The sequence below is a fragment of the Ziziphus jujuba genome, chromosome 7 (assembly GCF_031755915.1).
Source record: "Ziziphus jujuba cultivar Dongzao chromosome 7, ASM3175591v1".
Taxonomy (NCBI): Eukaryota; Viridiplantae; Streptophyta; class Magnoliopsida; order Rosales; family Rhamnaceae; genus Ziziphus; species Ziziphus jujuba.
In genome coordinates, this window is record NC_083385.1 from 12,733,645 (window position 1) to 12,751,486 (window position 17,842).

At 38.4% G+C, this 17,842-nt stretch overlaps 1 pseudogene; it reads right to left on the reverse strand.

Moving 5' to 3' along the window:
- Positions 1 to 16,676, reverse strand: part of LOC132804464 (uncharacterized) — a 46,749-nt pseudogene extending 30,073 nt beyond the window's left edge.
- Between the last annotated feature and the right edge of the window lie 1,166 nt (positions 16,677 to 17,842).

Sequence of the window (17,842 nt, forward strand, 5' to 3'; positions counted from 1 at the left end):
TGAAGTTTCGATTATGAAAGGTAATAAAAACCATGAAATCCATAAAATATTCAATGAGATATAGATATTAAAAAAAGGGGGGCCTTTTTACATCGCTTAAAACGAGTGAATGCGTCACTAAAATGAATAAGAAATTCCTTTCATTCGAAAATAAAACAAATGAAAGAAAGGCTTTAACAAAGGCTTATAATTAAATCTATAACGGAAGAGCTGGTTATCGCTCTTATGACTGTCTAATCTAGGATCTAATTCAGAAAAATTTTCAAGAAGGACAACGTACCCAAAGACTTTTATTTCAGATCAAACAAACCTTGGTTTTCCTTAGGGTAAAGGGAGTTTCCCCGGAAGTCATTGTGTAGGATGAAACAAATAAAGTTGGATGTAATTCATCCGGAAGTGCTGGTTCGAGTCCAACTCATGAGTTGGCCTAAGGATAAAATCGAAAGATCTTTAGTTTCATTCCCACCATCTTCATCTAGTCTTCCGTTTGAACGGTGTACTCTTTGTCGCTTATTCAAAGGGATTCTTATTTAGAACCTGTTTTGCTCATAAGTAAGTAAGCGTGAATGAAATTTTTGGAATGTTAGTAAAGTCAAAATTGAGGTTTGTGGCGTGCCCACTTCTAGATCTTCAACCCTCCCTTTAGGTTTAGAGTCCACGTTTTCTAAATTTGGATGATGATGTGCTTACCTTCCTACACCCTACGGGTGTAGAGCTACATTCTTCATTATTGTGTTCCAGTTTTGTTGGTATGTTGTGTTTTGGAAATGAAGTTGCAATAAGTACATAGTCGATGTTCCAAAAGGTTTTTGGACATGTGCATGTGGAGAACTAACGGAAATGCCGAAAGTGAGTTATATGCACATTGGGAGAGGATCCCTAAAAAAAAACCTCTAGGAGGCACCCTCTGCCGCCTATGACAAAGGAGACCTTTCCTCTCCCATTAAAGAGTGAGGCCAAAATGAACAGGCTAGAAAGAAAGAATCTTGTTCAAAGTCGGAATAGGGGTAGTTGTCCTGTTGACTCAGAAAAGCGGGTCAATTGATTGGTAAGCCGACTGACAGGGCCCCAAAGTGCCCAATGAATCGTGGATCGCAAATGCTTAACCCACTGACATCAAATATTGCATCCCGCATTCACCACCCACATGCCGAAATTCCACAATCGGGGGAATGAATTTGCGCTTCTCGATACGGCATGCAGCTTTCTGGCAGAACCGAGCTCTCTTAAGAGAAAAATCCTCGGTTTCGACGGAGGCATGGCAAGTCCCCCTGGCCCCCCATCTTGGTTGATGGCTTCTAAAATAACTAACCTCCTCTTACTGGGGCCTTTTAAGCAGTAATATTTTTTGTTTTCATTTAAGTACTTTTACCTTTCTTTTGTAGTCAAGTTTTCTTTCGTCAACAGGTCTTCTTGCTAAGCCTAAGGGAAATTCTTTCTGGTGGAAATGCAATAAACAAATAAAGGAATCCAGGGTTGTCAACTATCAAGCTGATGGGTAGCTATTAACTAAAAGATCGGGATAGGATACTAATGTGATTCTGCCCGAGCCCGCTCCACCGATAACCCGCTGTGGTGCTGACTCGACACAGATGAAGACTAGGCCAATCACAAGAGCTCAAATTAAGAGATTTAAGGACAACCTGGGAGTATTTATACAAGGGGTAATCAATCCCAATAGAGTTTGTCCATACTTGAAGATACAAAGCCTATTCTAAGCATCCAAGTGGTGGAAGCCGATACGGACCCGGGTGACAATTTGGGTACATGTTTGGAGGCCGGGAAGCATGAAATGGTTCCAATGCTTTATGGGTTCAATACATATGCCTAAGAGGTCATGGAATCAAGTTAAAGCAGCCTCAAATGCAATCAAAAAGGGCTTGTACGGACAGCATCAACAATTTGGCCGAATTTACTGTATTGCTTGCTTGCTTTACTGTATTTTACTATATTAGCCTTTTCTTATTTTTTCAAGCATGGGTAACGTGTGGGACTTCATATTCAGCTTATTTGGCATCCTAAAAAGCATCTAGAAGCTGATTTAGAGCTCAAAGAGGTCAAAGATTAATCAAAGTCAACTTGATCAAAAGGCTAGCATTTTTAGTTTCCTAATTTGTTTTTACTTTTTGTTTTAGGAAACTACCATTACTTTTTAGTTTTTATTTATTTATTTTCTGGAAGAATAAGTTTAGGAAAGTTATTATTTTATTATATTCATTGTAAATTAATTAATTCCTAATTCAAAATAAAGGAATTAATTAATCCAAATTAGATTAGGAAAGGTGTGAGAATTTCAGCCACCATAGGAAACTACTTTGTATGGCCGGTTTTCCCTTTTGTTTTTAGGGTTTTATTTCATGGCTTTGTAGCCTATTTAAAGGCTTATTTTTCAATAAGAATATAACTTTGATTTGATTGAGAAAATACTTGTGAGATTAATTATCTCTTTGTTCTTTGAGAACACCTAAAACACCATTAGAGAATTGGTTGTTTTAGCTTGACTTATCAATAGGTTTTCCATCCCCTATTATGGCGTCTACATTATACCAAGGTTTCTAACCACAGGTTGGTTAGGGGTTGAGGTCCATTCCATTAGAACTTGAACTTAATTAAGATCCGGGCTAATATAATACGGGTTTAGGAGCAGGTCGTTCTAGGTTCGTATCATTTGGTATCAGAGCTAAATTTTGTTCAGGATTGATCTATCTTTATTTACTTTATTTGTTTTTGTGTTATTCTGCAATTTTAACATTAGGTTAAGGTTTCACCCATCCTATAGACGTTCATCATCTTAAAAAAAAAATAAAAAAATTCATTCCTAGTTGAATTAGGATTTCCTAGTTTTATCGTATTTTTGTTTCTTAGTTTGTTGGTTGTCTTTTATCATTGTTCTTGTTAATTTGGTTTTTGTTGATTTTTCTTTGCTGTTTTAGTCTTAAATATTTGCATTCATATATTCAAAAAAAAAAAAACAAGAAAAAAAAAAAAAAGAAGTTTGCGGCAACATTTAAAAAAAAAAAAAAAAACTGCACATTTTGTTTATTTGGAGGTCACGGGTTTGGTGTTTGTTTTGGATTTGGAATTGAAATTTTGGTACTTACTCTTGCTACTGCAGTTGTTTATGTCCTGTGAGTGAAAAAAAAAAAAAAAAAAAAAAAAAAAAAGAAGAGGCAAAGCCGGATAAAAAAAAAAAAAAAGAAAAAAAAATATTTCGGCTTGTTGGAGTTTGATTTGTTTGCTAGGAATTTGTTGGAGCTGCTGGTTTTTTGTTTATTTATTCAATATTTGAATTGCTGGAAAATTAGTTTTTCTGCTGGATATTTGGATTTTGGGTGCTTAAATTATTTGGATTAAAATCAGTTAAAGGATTTGATACAAAACTTGAATTACAAAGAACAACAACCAACAACTATTCTATATTTTTGTTCAATTTGATTCTTGTTCGTATTTGAATTTCTTTTCTTGGAATTTTATTCTTGAACTCATAATCTACTACCATCTGGTGCAGTTTTCAAAAATTCCAACGTTTTTCCATTATTTTGTGTTTTCTTGTCTAGAAAGCCGAAAAATTAGGATTTGTTGGATTCTTCCGGTATTGCCTACCTTTTGCTACTGTTTTGTTGATAAGTTTAATTAAAATATATTAGTGATCTAATTGCTGTTTTGTGGGTGTTTTAATTAGAACTTTGAGATAATTCATTGAGTGGAAAAAAGGCAAGAGTGTGTGAGCTTAAAAGAGGGTAAAAAGCCGAAACAAGTGTGCAAACACGAGTGTCGAGTCTTCATTTGAGTGAAACACGTAAGGGAGTGAAATTGGTAAGGTCCTATTTTATTTTTATTGCATTATTATACTAACATGACAGAATCAAGAATGAGGAGAGGAGATCCACCTTTGAGGATCAATGAGGAGGAGTCCGTAACATTCCATGGCGATGCCCGAGCTACCGGGAGTGGAGACCAAGTGGACATGAGAGCTGTTTTGGAGTCAATACAGCGGGTTAGTGCTCAAGTTGAGCATGTGAATCAAAGGATGGGAAGGCTAAAAGTTTCCCAAGGAATTCCGAACATAAGAAATAGGCAAGAATTCCATAGAGGACGAGGAGGTCGCGAGAGACCGAGAGAGGAATTTGATGAGGAGCCATTCGGTGGAGACTTTGGGAAAGGCATGGATGAAACCTTTGCTGTCCAAGAGAGAGCTGGCCGTGGAAGGTATAGGAGGGAAGGAACAGATGACAATCTTGGCAATATCAAGATCAACATGCCACCATTCATGGGAAAAAGTGACCCCGAAGCATATTTGGAGTGGGAAGAAAAGATGGAGATGATATTTGACCGCCATAATTATTCGGAGGCTAAGAATGTGAAATTGGCAGCAATGGAGCTTGGCTATTATGCACTCCAATGGTGGACCAATGAGCAAAACACCCGAAGGAGAGTTGGTGATGACTTGATTACTACATGGCGACAAATGAAAGGAGCCATGCGGAAGCGATTCGTACCATCACACTATCATAGGTTGCTGCATCAAAGACTTCAATCTTTATCTCAAGGACATGGATCCGTGGAGGATTATTACAAGGAGATGGAGATGCTTATGATGAGATTAAACTTGAATGAAGATAGGGAAGCAACCATGGCAAGGTTTCTTGGTGGTTTGAATCGTGAAATAGCCAATCAACTAGAATTGCAACAATATGTGGAATTGGAGGAGATGTTGCATGTGGCTATTAAATTAGAGCATCAATTCAAGAGGAGGGGTGTAAGATCATGGTTTGGAGGTGTTTCCAACAGTGGAAGGTCCAATTCAAGTGGCTGGAGGAACAATCCCATCTATGAAAGCAAGCCAAAGCCGAAATTCGAAGAAGAAAGTTCAAACTGGCCAAGGAAGGAGACTAGAACCAAATCTGTCCAAGCACCAAAGAATGAGGTAAAATTAGATCCTAAACCTTCGAGAACTCATGATGTTGTGTGTTTTAAGTGCCAGGGAGGAGGACACATTGATAGCCAATGCCCGAATAGAAGAATCATGGTGTTAAAGGGCAATGACGAGCTAGAATCGGAAAGTGAAGAAAGTGAGGATGAAGCCAAGCAAGAGGAGGAGGACTTGGAGGATGAACCCAAAACCTTGCAAGCATCCAATGCTGAATTAAACTTGCTTTCTAGGAGAGTACTTGCTGCATACAAAGATGAGGATGAAATTCAAATAGAGAACATCTTCCACACCCGATGTGAAATTCAAGGTAAGATTTGTAGTATGATTATTGATAGTGGAAGTTGTACAAATGTAATTAGTAACATTGTAGTTGATAAATTAGGCTTAATAACTATTAAACATCCAGAACCTTATAGATTACAATGGCTTAATGATGGTGGTGAAATAAAAGTGAATAAACAAGCCAAAGTAAAATTTAACATAGGTAGATATGAGGATGTAGTTTTATGTGATATTGTACCCATGATTGCTGGACATATACTATTAGGTAGGCCATGGCAATTTGATAAAGATGCTACTCATTTTGGTCGAGAAAATAGTATTGTTTTCAAGTTTAAAGGGAATAAGGTCAAGCTGGAACCATTATCTCCTAAAGAGGTTTACAAAGACCAATTACAAATGCAACAAACGAGAGAAGCCGAAAAGCTTAAGGAAAAAGCAAGTATGGCACCAACGGCTTCACCATCCTTTCAAGAAGGTAAGAATGAGGTTGCTGATCAAGGTAAGGTTTTTAAGACTCATATTGAGTGGAAAGATCAAGGAAAAACCGAAAGAGAGGGGAAAGAAAGTGGCAAACCCGAGAGCTTGGAGAAGGAAGGGAAATCCGAAGGTTTGCGCCAATCCGAGAGAGAAAAAGAAAAAGAAAGAAAAGAAAGGTCAAGTAGCAACTTTTATTTGAGTTTAGGGGATATTAATAAGGTTATTGAGTGTAAGAAACCTTTGCTGGTCATGATTTACAAAGAAAATTATTTTAATGATCAAACTAACATTGAAGAACTTGAATTGCCAAGTTCAATGATTTCTCTTTTGAAGGAATTTGAAGATGTCTTCCCAAATGAAATTCCAAGTGGACTACCATCCAATCAAGAGGCAAAAGGTGAGCTTGCTATCCAAGGTAAGTCTTCTAATACCCAGGTTGTGTGGAAAAAATTTAATAAAACCAAGAGTGAAAAATTTGGTGCAAAAGCCGAGAGCGAGGAAGGTGAGATGGCCGTGAATGAGAAAGGAAAAGGAAGACAAGAAAGGAAAAATATAAATTTTTATCTTAGCTATGGTGATGTTAATAAAGTAATTATGAATAAGAAATCATTGCTGACCATGAATTTTAAAGATACTTATTTAAAGATGTCTTTATTGCATAGAACTTTATCTGCATTGTTGAGAGTTTTACTTAGTGGCAATTTGAAAATTTGGAAAATATTGTTTGCTAACTTTAAAAAGTGTAATTTTTACCATAATGAGCATGTATTTCTAGATTTTTCTGTAATAGTGTTTGATCCAGGAGAATTGGTTTGGTTACACTTACAAAAGGAAAGGTTTCCTAATCAAAGAAAGTCAAAGCTCATGCCGCCTATGGATGGACCTTTTCAAGTTTTGAAGCCGAATAACAAGAATGCCTACAAGTTTGATTTACCGGGTGAGTATACCATGAGTGCTGCATTTAATGTTGCTGATTTAAGTCCTTTTGCTGCAGGTGATGATCTTGATTTGAGGACAAATCCTTTTCAAGAGGAGGGGAATGATGTGATTCCTCCCGAGCTCGCTCCACCGATAACCCGCTGTGGTGCTGACTCTACACAGATGAAGACTAGGCCAATCACAAGAGCTCAAATTAAGAGATTTAAGGACAACCTGGGAGTATTTATACAAGGGTTAATCAATCTCAATAGAGTTTGTCCATACTTGAAGATACAAAGCCTATTCTAAGCATCCAAGTGGTGGAAGCCGATAAGGACCCGGGTGACGATTTGGGTACATTTTTGGAGGCCGGGAAGCATGAAATGGTTCCAATGCTTTATGGGTTCAATACATATTCCTAAGAGGTCATGGAATCAAGTTAAAGCAGCCTCAAAAGCAATCAAAAAGGGCTTGTACAGACAGCATCAACAATTTGGCCGAATTTGCTGTATTGCTTGCTGGCTTTAATGTATTTTACTGTATTAGCCTTTTCTTATTTTTCCAAGCATGGGCAACGTGTGGGACTTTATATTCAGCTTATTTGGTATCCTAAAAAGCATCTAGAAGCTGATTTGGAGCTCAAAGAGGTCAAAGATTAATCAAAGTCAACTTGATCAAAAGGCTACCATTTTTAGTTTCCTAATTTGTTTTTACTTTTTGTTTTAGGAAACTACCATTACTTTTTAGTTTTTATTTATTTATTTTCTGGAAGAATAAGTTTAGGAAAGTTATTATTTTATTATATTCATTTTAAATTAATTAATTCCTAATTCAAAATAAAGGAATTAATTAATCGAAATTAGATTAGGAAAGGAGTGAGAATTTCAGCCACCATAGGAAACTACTTTGTATGGCCGATTTTCCCTTTTGTTTTTAGGGTTTTATTTTGTGGCTTTGTAGCCTATTTAAAGGCTTATTTTTCAATAAGAATACAACTTTGGTTTGATTGAGAAAATACTTGTGAGATTAATTATCTCTTTGTTCTTTGAGAACACTTAAAACACCATTAGAGAATTGGTTGTTTTAGCTTGACTTATCAATAGGTTTTCCATCCCCTATTGTGGCGTCTACATTATACCAAGGTTTCTAACCATAGGTTGGTTAGGGGTTGAGGTCCATTCCATTAGAACTTGAACTTAATTAAGATCCGGGCTAATATAATACGGGTTTAGGAGCAGGTCGTCCTAGGTTCGTATCAGGTACGTGAAGTAGCTCGACTAGAATAGGAGAGGGTAAGCGATCAGGCATCTTCTTATTAGATCAGAAGGGCTAACTGAAGGAAGATGTTACGCGGATGGGTAGGAGGAACAACAAGGCATAAGAGGTAGCTTTAGGGCTTAAAAACGCCTTATTAACCTTCATATCCCTACCTTATGGTAGAGCTTTCAAGTGAATTGAAAATTCCTTTACCGGTGGGAGACCCTTCAATCAAGTGAATTCCTTTCTAGGTGGGATAGCAAGTTCACTTTGAACATCCTATCCCTGTGGGAGAGAAAGATCTAGCTTAGCTCATTCACTCCTAAACTCATGAAAGATGGGTGGGCAGAACACGACGGCTGATGCAGTAGCGGAAGGGTGGGTGGAATGAGCTTCACTTACGCTAAGTAAAGGGCGTAGAGACCACTTCAGGTTAGCTTATGGGAGTGCTGTGCTCTCTTAAGCATTAATCAGGGGTCGTTCATAGCCTATTTAATTTGAACTTCCTGCTTGAGAACTCGTCAGTCATTTGCTAAGATTCCTGGGATGCTGGTCAAGCTAGTTTAATCTTACTCGGACTTTGGTCTTACTTTCAAGTCTTGCTCGTATACTGAGGTACCCTTATTATGATCCTATTCAGGTGGTCGAGCTTTCAACATTCATTCCTTTAGTAGAGCTACTTCTCGTTGACAACACTAGAACTATCACATAAGTTAGCCTGAAGCTGTCTCTTCGCAAGCTAACTGCAATGAAAGCAAGAGATCCGATATCAATTACTCAAATAAGATGCCCTCTGAGAGCACACCCTAGAACTAGAACATCAGTCTGAGATTGATGCTTACCCCTGATCTATCTCACATTCACATGGGCACAGATAACATATTAAGTGCACGGTGGAGGGACTAATTTATTGATTATTCTTGAGGTAAGCCATAAGCAAGCACATAAGCCTGGTCGTTGAGAACCACATCGGGAAAGATACGCTCTTAGAGAATATTTATTTGGCTACCCACCAGTGAGCACACCCTTCTGTTAGCCATCACCCTTTAGCGTAACATCAGCATGACCTGTCTCATAAAGGATCTCTTAGAAGCCTTCTACCACCTGGAGAGGAAATGAAAAGAAAGCTATCCCCCCGATAAAGGAAGTGAAAACAGAACTTGATCGACCACCAGGAAAGGAGAAAGAAGAAGGAAAGGAGGTTAACGAGATGCCTAATCGAGCGTAGAGATAGAGACAGAGAAGGGCAACAAAAAAGCTGATGTTCTCGTAGTACCTTCAGGGTGGGAAGGTGGGAAGGCATCTATGAGATGCCCTATGACTAAAAGCAGTACTGCCTGACTGAGGGAAAGGCAAAGAAAATATTCGACATACACCGACTGAAGACTGTTTTCTACACTTTGTCTTTGAGAACTTTACTTTGACTTTTTTCCGAGTATCTATTTTCATCTGAGCTCAACTGGAACGAGTTGCATCGTATGTTGACCATAGAAAACTTAAAGTTCCTGATGTTATCGTTTCACTTCGAGCTTCGAAGGTTCGCACGTGGGTTCCATTGATGCCAGATTCATTTCCGATATGCGCTTTTCTTTCCATCCAACTACACTGGGCTTATCCTAAATAAAAGGCCACCCTTTAACATCAGATCTTGTCATCTGGGTAAGCAGCCCCCTGTCCGGGCACTCAACTTGACTTTAGAAGTCACACCTTTTGAATATGAGTAGGCGACTTTCATGTGTTAAACATATAACGACGCCTTCCTTTATAATATGATAACACACCAGCTTTTCGATGAGAGAAAGCCTGCTTTATAGAATAACTTTCTTTCTATTTATTAGAATACGATACGCGATACCACCAAGGCCTTCCAAAAGATTTCATTGAAAGCCTTTTCTCATAGGATTAATAGGTTGCACCTTCTCTTCTAAAAAGTCGTAAGCATCTTCTGAACGAATGTCATTGTAAAGTGACTGATTCAGTATAACGTCAAGTCTTGGTTCGGTTATCATGTAGTCAAATAAAAATCTTGTAAATGGCATTTCAGTACCATTATTTGAACTTTGAAAAATGCAATACTTAGGGCCTTGCAATAGTCGTCAACACTCAAAGCACTTTCAAAATTTTCGCGTACCAATTGCTTATACTCACCAGGGTGGGGTTGTGGTGGTGTTCCATTAGCTAGTTGGGCTTCCAAATTTCGTATATGGGAAAAGAGCTCCGCTTCCATGTGTGTGTTTTGCACTCGTAAGTTTGATTACTTCCACCACGGGTAAAGGTTCCAGTTCTAGGAGAACGTTGATCCTAAAAGAGTCTTTGGTCCAGCTTGAGCTGGATTCCAAGGACTCGAACACTAACAGAAACCATCATAAATAAAGGATCTCTAAGTAACCACTGCCTATATACTATCACAAAAAAAAAAAAATTCGACGAAATATGAATTTCACTTTCACTATTTATCTGACATTCATTTGTATTAGCCACATCAAGGTGATAGGATTTGAACCTATGGCCCTTTGTACCCAAAACAGATGCGCTGACTAGACTGCGCTACACCTCATCTCACCCCCCCCCCCCCCGAAGCATATAGATCCACCTGATTGATGAACACTTGAACCAAACTCGCCCATCCTTTTAGGCACAGGGACGCGAGAACCAATCGAAGTGATCCACCACTTTTTTTGGAAAATATGCCTCTCACACTATACAACCTTTTTTCTTCCTCTTGCACTTTCATTTTTTTTTTCGACTCGCTCCTGATTACATGTCCTTTGGACCCTTTTCCCATTTAGAAGTGGATTCAAACCACTAACACAACGACTTTCAGTCCTTTGCTCTAACCAGCTGAGCTACCTGAACCATTTTCCTAAAGTTTGTTTTCTTCATCGAATAGCGCCCTACCTTACCACTTGACTAGGAAGGGAAAAGAAAAGGCCCTTTACTAAAAAAAAGAGTTAGGGATTTTTCACTTGTTTGTCAAGCCTTTGAGCAGCTCTTTCAACTACCGCCTAATCTCCAAACATGCTCAAGAACAGAGAATCGCCCAAGGGCTGGACGGCCAGAGGGAGCTTGCTCATAGAAAGAAGATAGGTCGGTCAAACAAAAACAATGCACAACAGCCTCTCCGCTCCTAGTAACTAAGTAGTGCTATCCTATCCTCCGTGGGACTCCACCAAGAGGTTCTTTCTCTCATGTAATTTTGCCCACCCATTTAACTTCTGTGCCGGAGGAAAAGGGATTCGAATCCATGATACAATCATTCATGTATGTCGATTTAGCAAACCAATGCCTTAAGCCACTCAGTCATACCTCCTAGTTATTGATTGGAACTTAATGTGCTGGGTTAGGTTGGTTTCTCGAAGGGCTATCTAATCCAATCAACTGCGTAAGCCGTAACGCGCTAGCGCGCGTACTTTTCCTCTATCTATGAGCAAGACTTTATCCAAATCTATGGATCTCCCCAGCATCAAAGTGAGACTCCATTAAAATCTACCACTCATTGGGTGACGCCTTTTTTTCTATGAGCACCCCACCACTTAATGATGCACTTTGCTAGTCTTCGCCTCTTGACCCGACCAGGAGAGAACACAGGTTCAAGCCACGCCTTTACCCATCTGCATGGAATTCATATCTCCTTCGTCCGGGAGAAAGCCCGGGGAACTGGACTGTGACTCTTCTATTACATTAAATTATGGAGAAGTCCATTCTCGTCATGATCGACCCACGTGCTACCGTAGTGCCCGGGGAACCAAACCAGGCTTGCTTAGCTTACTTTACCAACGTGAAGGATTTTGTCGTTGATTACAAGAGCTAGCCAATCAATCCAGCCATTTTCTTGCTTGGTGCGCTAGTGTGCCTGACTTATAAGTACGCGTTTTCTTTACTGGGTTAGATTTCTGATCCACTTATCTTCAAACGGGGCTTCTAGTATCAAGACAAAATGGCTTTGGAGATCAGAGAGAGAAAGTAGGCCTCAGAGAAAAAGTCCCTCTTGTGCTGGTAGAAGGGAAAGCAGCCGAGATAAAGAGAGCAGTTATCCCTTAAAGTCCTTTATGGATCTCGAATTGGGAATAGAGCTGTGGCTTAGATCCCCTGATTGAGTAATGGGGTTAGTTTTTATCTCGTTCACATTGATAGCCCCGGTTCAGTTCAAGCTACTGCAAAAGAATTTGTCAAAGGGGTGGAATGAGCTTTCCTATTAAAAAAGCTGCTAGGTGAACCCCTAAAGTAGATTAGTTCGATTAGCAACACCTATCTCTGCTGCATTAGAACCAAGATCGTGCTTGGCATAGTTGCAGTACGAGTTTCCTGGTCTATTTGACTAACTGAAGCTAGGCGAGATCGAGAGCTTTCTTATCATGCAGCTTCTGGATTGAAAAGAAGCTGCTGGGACAAGGCTTAAACTGCCAGACACAGATGAGCTAACTACCAGATGCAGATTAAAGTGCGTGGTAGAGATAGATGCTTTCGTAAGTTTCCTTTTTTCAAGAAAGCAAAATTCTTTTAGTGTCTTGGGGGGATCGAATGTTAACTAACTAATGTATTATAATATCAACCAGCATTCAAAACCAGCCGATAAAAAAAGAAAGGAAATGAGTGCTATGTCAGATGGTGGAGAAGATTTCCTAACTATTCTAAGAGAGGAAGAATTTGATGGAAAAATTAGTAAAGATAAAAGATAGTGGATTGATTATCTTTAGGAAGAGAAAGACGTTTATAAACAACTAACCCCCAAAAAGGAACTGGAAAAGCTCAAAAAAGCACTTTTGAGCTCGACCTTTCAGTTTTCCTCTATGTACTGGTCCTAGATTCCAAAACCAAATAAACCTGGGAAGCTGCAACCCACTACACAGCCGAACAAGGCAGACATCATCATCATGGATGTGCTGTCTCATTTGCTAAACAAAATTTTTTATGACATTTGTTTTTTACTCAATCTCATGGGTTTAGGAAAGAGTGGGGGTCTATTACTTTCTTTCTATAGGTACAGCATTGGAGGTTAGTAGATAGATTAATGAAATCTGGTATCGTTGGGTGTTTCGATAACATAAAGAATAGATTACTTATTGAAGTCAATTTCTCTTATTTGTATAGGAGAGGGGCCTCAAAATCTTTGTAATCTTATAGCTGCATTCCTAAACATATTTTTGACAAAGAAGGAAATTATTATTCATACCAAACTAAGGGCATACCACAAGGTAGCCCCGTGTCTCCCATTTTGATGAATATCTTTCTGTTGGAGTTTGGTGTGGTTTTAAGTTCAGTTGGCAAGAATGTTGTACACAATGTGTTAGTCTTGTGCATAACCTTTAATCCAGTTTTTGGTTTGGTGTTTAGGTGATTTTTGTGTTTGTTTTCAGTATGGTGATATTTAGGATTGTTAAGGTTTTTTGTTTTAAAGGAAGAAGAAGATGATGAAGAAGAAGAGAAAATGTTAGAGTAGACCTCACAAAACTCGACAGCACACTTATTCATTTTTACATTTCATTTATTTGTTGCATATATAGATACAAAATTTGTCTCATACATGTGAGGTGTGTGTGGGACCAAATGGAAGAATTTAAAATTCAAAATTTACATTTCCCACTCAAAATTATAATACATAACCATTCAACCGCCAGCTTCACATGTGAGTGCATAATTATTACAAGGGTTGGTGAGATTTTGAATTTCAAACAACTGTCTCCACCTAATCATGTACTTCTACTTTGGCCAGATGGAAGGCTGGGATATCTTCATCCAAATTGCTTGAATTTTGGCATATGGCATTTTGAAATATCAACGGTGAAATATGGAGAAGACCAAGTCCAAAAGAATTGGGTAAGACCTCCAATTCATCTCAAAGTCGTGGGCCATAACTGTTGGAAATCTTAGCGGTTATGCCAACTTGCAACTTGTATATATTGGGCTTCCCAAGGAATTTTTGAGTCATTCATTTTTCTATGTTTTCATTTACATGTCTATTACAACATATCCAAAAATCATAACCTTGTTATAAAATCTCACAGAACGCCAGCCCCAACAATGGACCTATGTTGCTGGAAACACTGTTTCTAGCACATAGCCATTTTACAAAATAAAATCAATACCCAACAAAGAGACAATTCCTAAGCTAAATACAATAAAACTTAGGCATTCAAAAGATATTAAAAGGAAAATAAAATATAGACATAAATATTACATTAGATCATTCAACAAAATATTTCTTTTAAAGAAAGAAAGAGGGTGCAAACCTTGGTGGATTTTGGTTTGCACAAGGTGGCAAGATTACCACCTTTTCAACACTCCTCCTTGGTAATCTTGCTAGAGACATTAAGGAGAGTTCTTAATGCCTCAAATATGATCCTTCCAAGTGGCTTTGTGAACACTTCCACAAGGTTCTCCTCTGAATTCACATACTCCAAAGAGACTTCTCCAAGATCTTCAAACTCCCTCAAGGAATGATATTTCACTGGAATATGTTTTGTTCTTCCATGTTGTACTGAGTTCTTGGCTATTGATATTGCTAAAGTGTTGTCACATTTGATGATGGTTGGACTTTGTTGAGTATGACCAAGATCTCCCATCAACTTCCTTAACCAAATACATTGGTTTGCACAATATGAGAAAGCAATGTATTGAGAAAGGACCATTCCCAAATGCACACAAGTAGCCTAAAGTACTCCTCATATCATCAATACAGCCCGTCCAATTACTATCCGACTAGCCAACAAGTTTCAACTTATCCTTTGCTTCATACCAAACCCCTAATCACTAGTGCCCTTAAGATACCTAAGAACTCCTTTGGCACCTTTAAGATGAGTTTGGGTAGGTGCTTGAATGTATCTTGAAAGCATACACACGGCATATATAATATCCAGTCTAGATGAGCATAGCTCATACTCATTCACAAAGTTGGTTTTTTCAAAAGCCATGTCGTGTGAACAACCACTATCTACCAACCAACCAAAACCACTACTTGTAGCTTTAAGGCATGTAGCCATAAATAAGGTCTCGGCCTCCTCACTCACAGCATTTACTTGTTGCATTCCTTGCTTGCATACTTTGTCAATATGCCTTCTTTGCCTACATTTGTCACAAGTTGCATCCGGTCTCCAAAAGCACTTGTTTGGTGCATGTCCATGCTTCTTGCAATAGGGGCACGGTGGATAACCCCCACGATTTTGTTGTTGTCCTCCTTGTTGTTGCCTTGCATTGTTATTGTTGTTGAAGTTGTTGTTGTTAAAACCTCCATAATTAGTTCCTCCTTTATTCTTGTTGTTGCTCTTTTTGTTGTTCTTTTTGCTTTGACTAGATATAAAAGCACTTTCCAAAGACTCCTCCTTTATTATGGCTATTCTTTGTTCAGTTGCTTGGAGGGCATTGATAATCTCACTCAAAGTAATCTCACTATGATTCCTTGATTCCTCAAGGGAAAAAATCTTAGCTTCAAACTTTTCGAGTAAGCTCACCAATACCTTCTCTACAACCCTTTGATCGGTCAATGGCTCTCCAAGGACTCTAATTTGGTCCACAACGTTTAGTAGTCTACACCCTTAACCAACTCATTTTCTTTCATTCTAATTGTTTCAAACTCTCTTCTTATGTTTAAGACTTGCATTTGTCTTGTGCTAGTGTTTCCTTGAAATTCTTCTTACAACTTTAACAAAACTTCTCTAGCACTTGTATAAGACATGATTCTAGTGAAGATGGAGTCACTCACCAAAGTGTTGTCACATTTGATGATGGTTGGACTTTCTTAAGTATGACCAAGATCTCCCATCAACTTCATTAACCAAATACATTGGTTTGCACAAGATGAGCAAGCAATGTATTTGGCTTAAACGGTACTTTGAGCCGTTGTGCTTTGTTTCTTTGTATTTCATGAGAAAGGACCACTCCCAAGTGAAAATAAATAGCCCAAAGTACTTCTCATATCATCAGTGCAACCTGCCCAATCACTATCTGAATAGCCAACAAGCTTCGACTCATCCTTTGCTTCATACCAAACTCCATAATCACTAGTTCCCTTAAGATACCTAAGAACTCTTTTGGCACCTTTAAGATGAGTTTGGGTGGGTGCTTGCATGTATCTTGAAAGCACACACACAGCATACATAATATCCGACCTAGATGAGCACACAAAAAGCAAACTACCAATTAAAGAACGATAAAGAGTAGGCTTTACCTTTGGTTTGCCATCCTCCTTTTGGTACTTCTCTCCTTGGATCATTGGAGTGCTCATTGGATTGCATTCTTCAAGATAAAATTTCTCCAAAAGATCCTTGATGTACTTTTCTTGTGATATAAATATTCCTCTTTGGCATTGCATTACTTCCATACCAAGGAAGTAATTCATGAGACCCAAGCTAGACATCTCAAACTCCTTCTCAAGTTCATGCCTTAGCTTATCCACATTCCTTGCTTCTTTCCACTCTTTCTTCATCAAGGCTTCTTGCACACATGTAGCATCACCAAGTGCAACATTACACCTTTCATAAATCTCGGACAAAGATCTCTCCCTTCTAACACCATCAACAACCTCCAAATCAGCTGTAATGGTTTTTTGGAGTAGTTCATCATCCTCCTCATTTTCTTCATCATTGTTGTTTTCAACATTTCCTTCTTTATTTTCTTTTTCAAACCGTGGCTCATCCTCATTCACCAATAGCTCCTCCTTACTCCAATCCCATTTTGCATTCTCATCAATCTTCACATCTCTTGTTACCACAAGCTTTTTGGTCTCTAGGTTACATACTCTAAAACCTTTGGTAACCTCACAATATCCCACCAAGACACCAACATTAGCCTTTTTGTCAAGCTTAGCTCTCATGTGTGAGTGAATATGGAGAAAGCACACACTACTAAACACTTTAACATTCTCTAAAGATGGTTTTTCTCCAAACCACAACTCATAGGGTGCCATGCTTTCAATGGATTTGGTGAAGCATCGATTTTGAATGTAGGAACTAATATAGATAGCCTAGGCCCAAAATTTCTTCGGCATTTTCTTTTCATGTATCATACACCTAGCCATCTCCATCAATGTCCTATTCTTCCTCTCACACACACCATTTTGTTATGGTGTGTATGGTGTGGTAAATTGATGAATTATTCCATTTTCTTTACAAAAGTCTTCAAGAGCTAGGCTAGTATATTCACCACCATTGTCGATCCTCAAGCACTTCAAAGTGGACCTACTTTGATTTTCAACCAACTTGTTGAATTCCATAAGTTTTTCTAGAACTTGTGACTTATGTGTGAGAAAATAAATCCAACACATCCTAGAGTAGTCATCAATAAAGGTGAGAAAGTATTTATGACCACTCAAGGAAGATACACTCATGGGACCACACACATCCGAATGAACAAGTTCTAAATTCTCCTTGGCTCTCCATGCACCAATTTTAGGAAATGGCAACCTAGTGGACTTTCCAAGTTGACAAACTTTACACACATTTTTCACCTTATGAATCAAGGGCATATCATTCACCAAAGCATTAGTATTCTTCATTGCACCATAACTAGAGTGACCAAGCCTTTTATGCCAAAGTTGAGAAATGGACTCAACTTTGCCTTTCAAAGCTTGTTCACTATCTAGTAAATTCAACCTATAGCTTTTATCTTTTAAGGACACTTTAAATACCTCATTTCCAAAAGCATCCGATATCAAACAACTATCACAACCAAAGTTCAAAACATATCCCTTTTCAACCAATTGTGCAACATTCAACAAGTTTTCACACAATGAAGGCACATACAGAGCATTTTGGATAAGTTTTGTACCTTTATTGGTGTTCAATGAGATGTCTCATTTTCCTTCTACATCCATGAAGCTTCCATTCCCAATCTTTATACTTGTCTTGTAGGATCGGTCAAGCTCCACAAAGTTTGTTTCTTCAAAAGTCATGTGGTGTGAACAACCACTATCTACTAAGCAACCAAAACCATTACTTGTAGCTTTAATGCATGTAGCCACAAATAAGGTCTTGGCCTCCT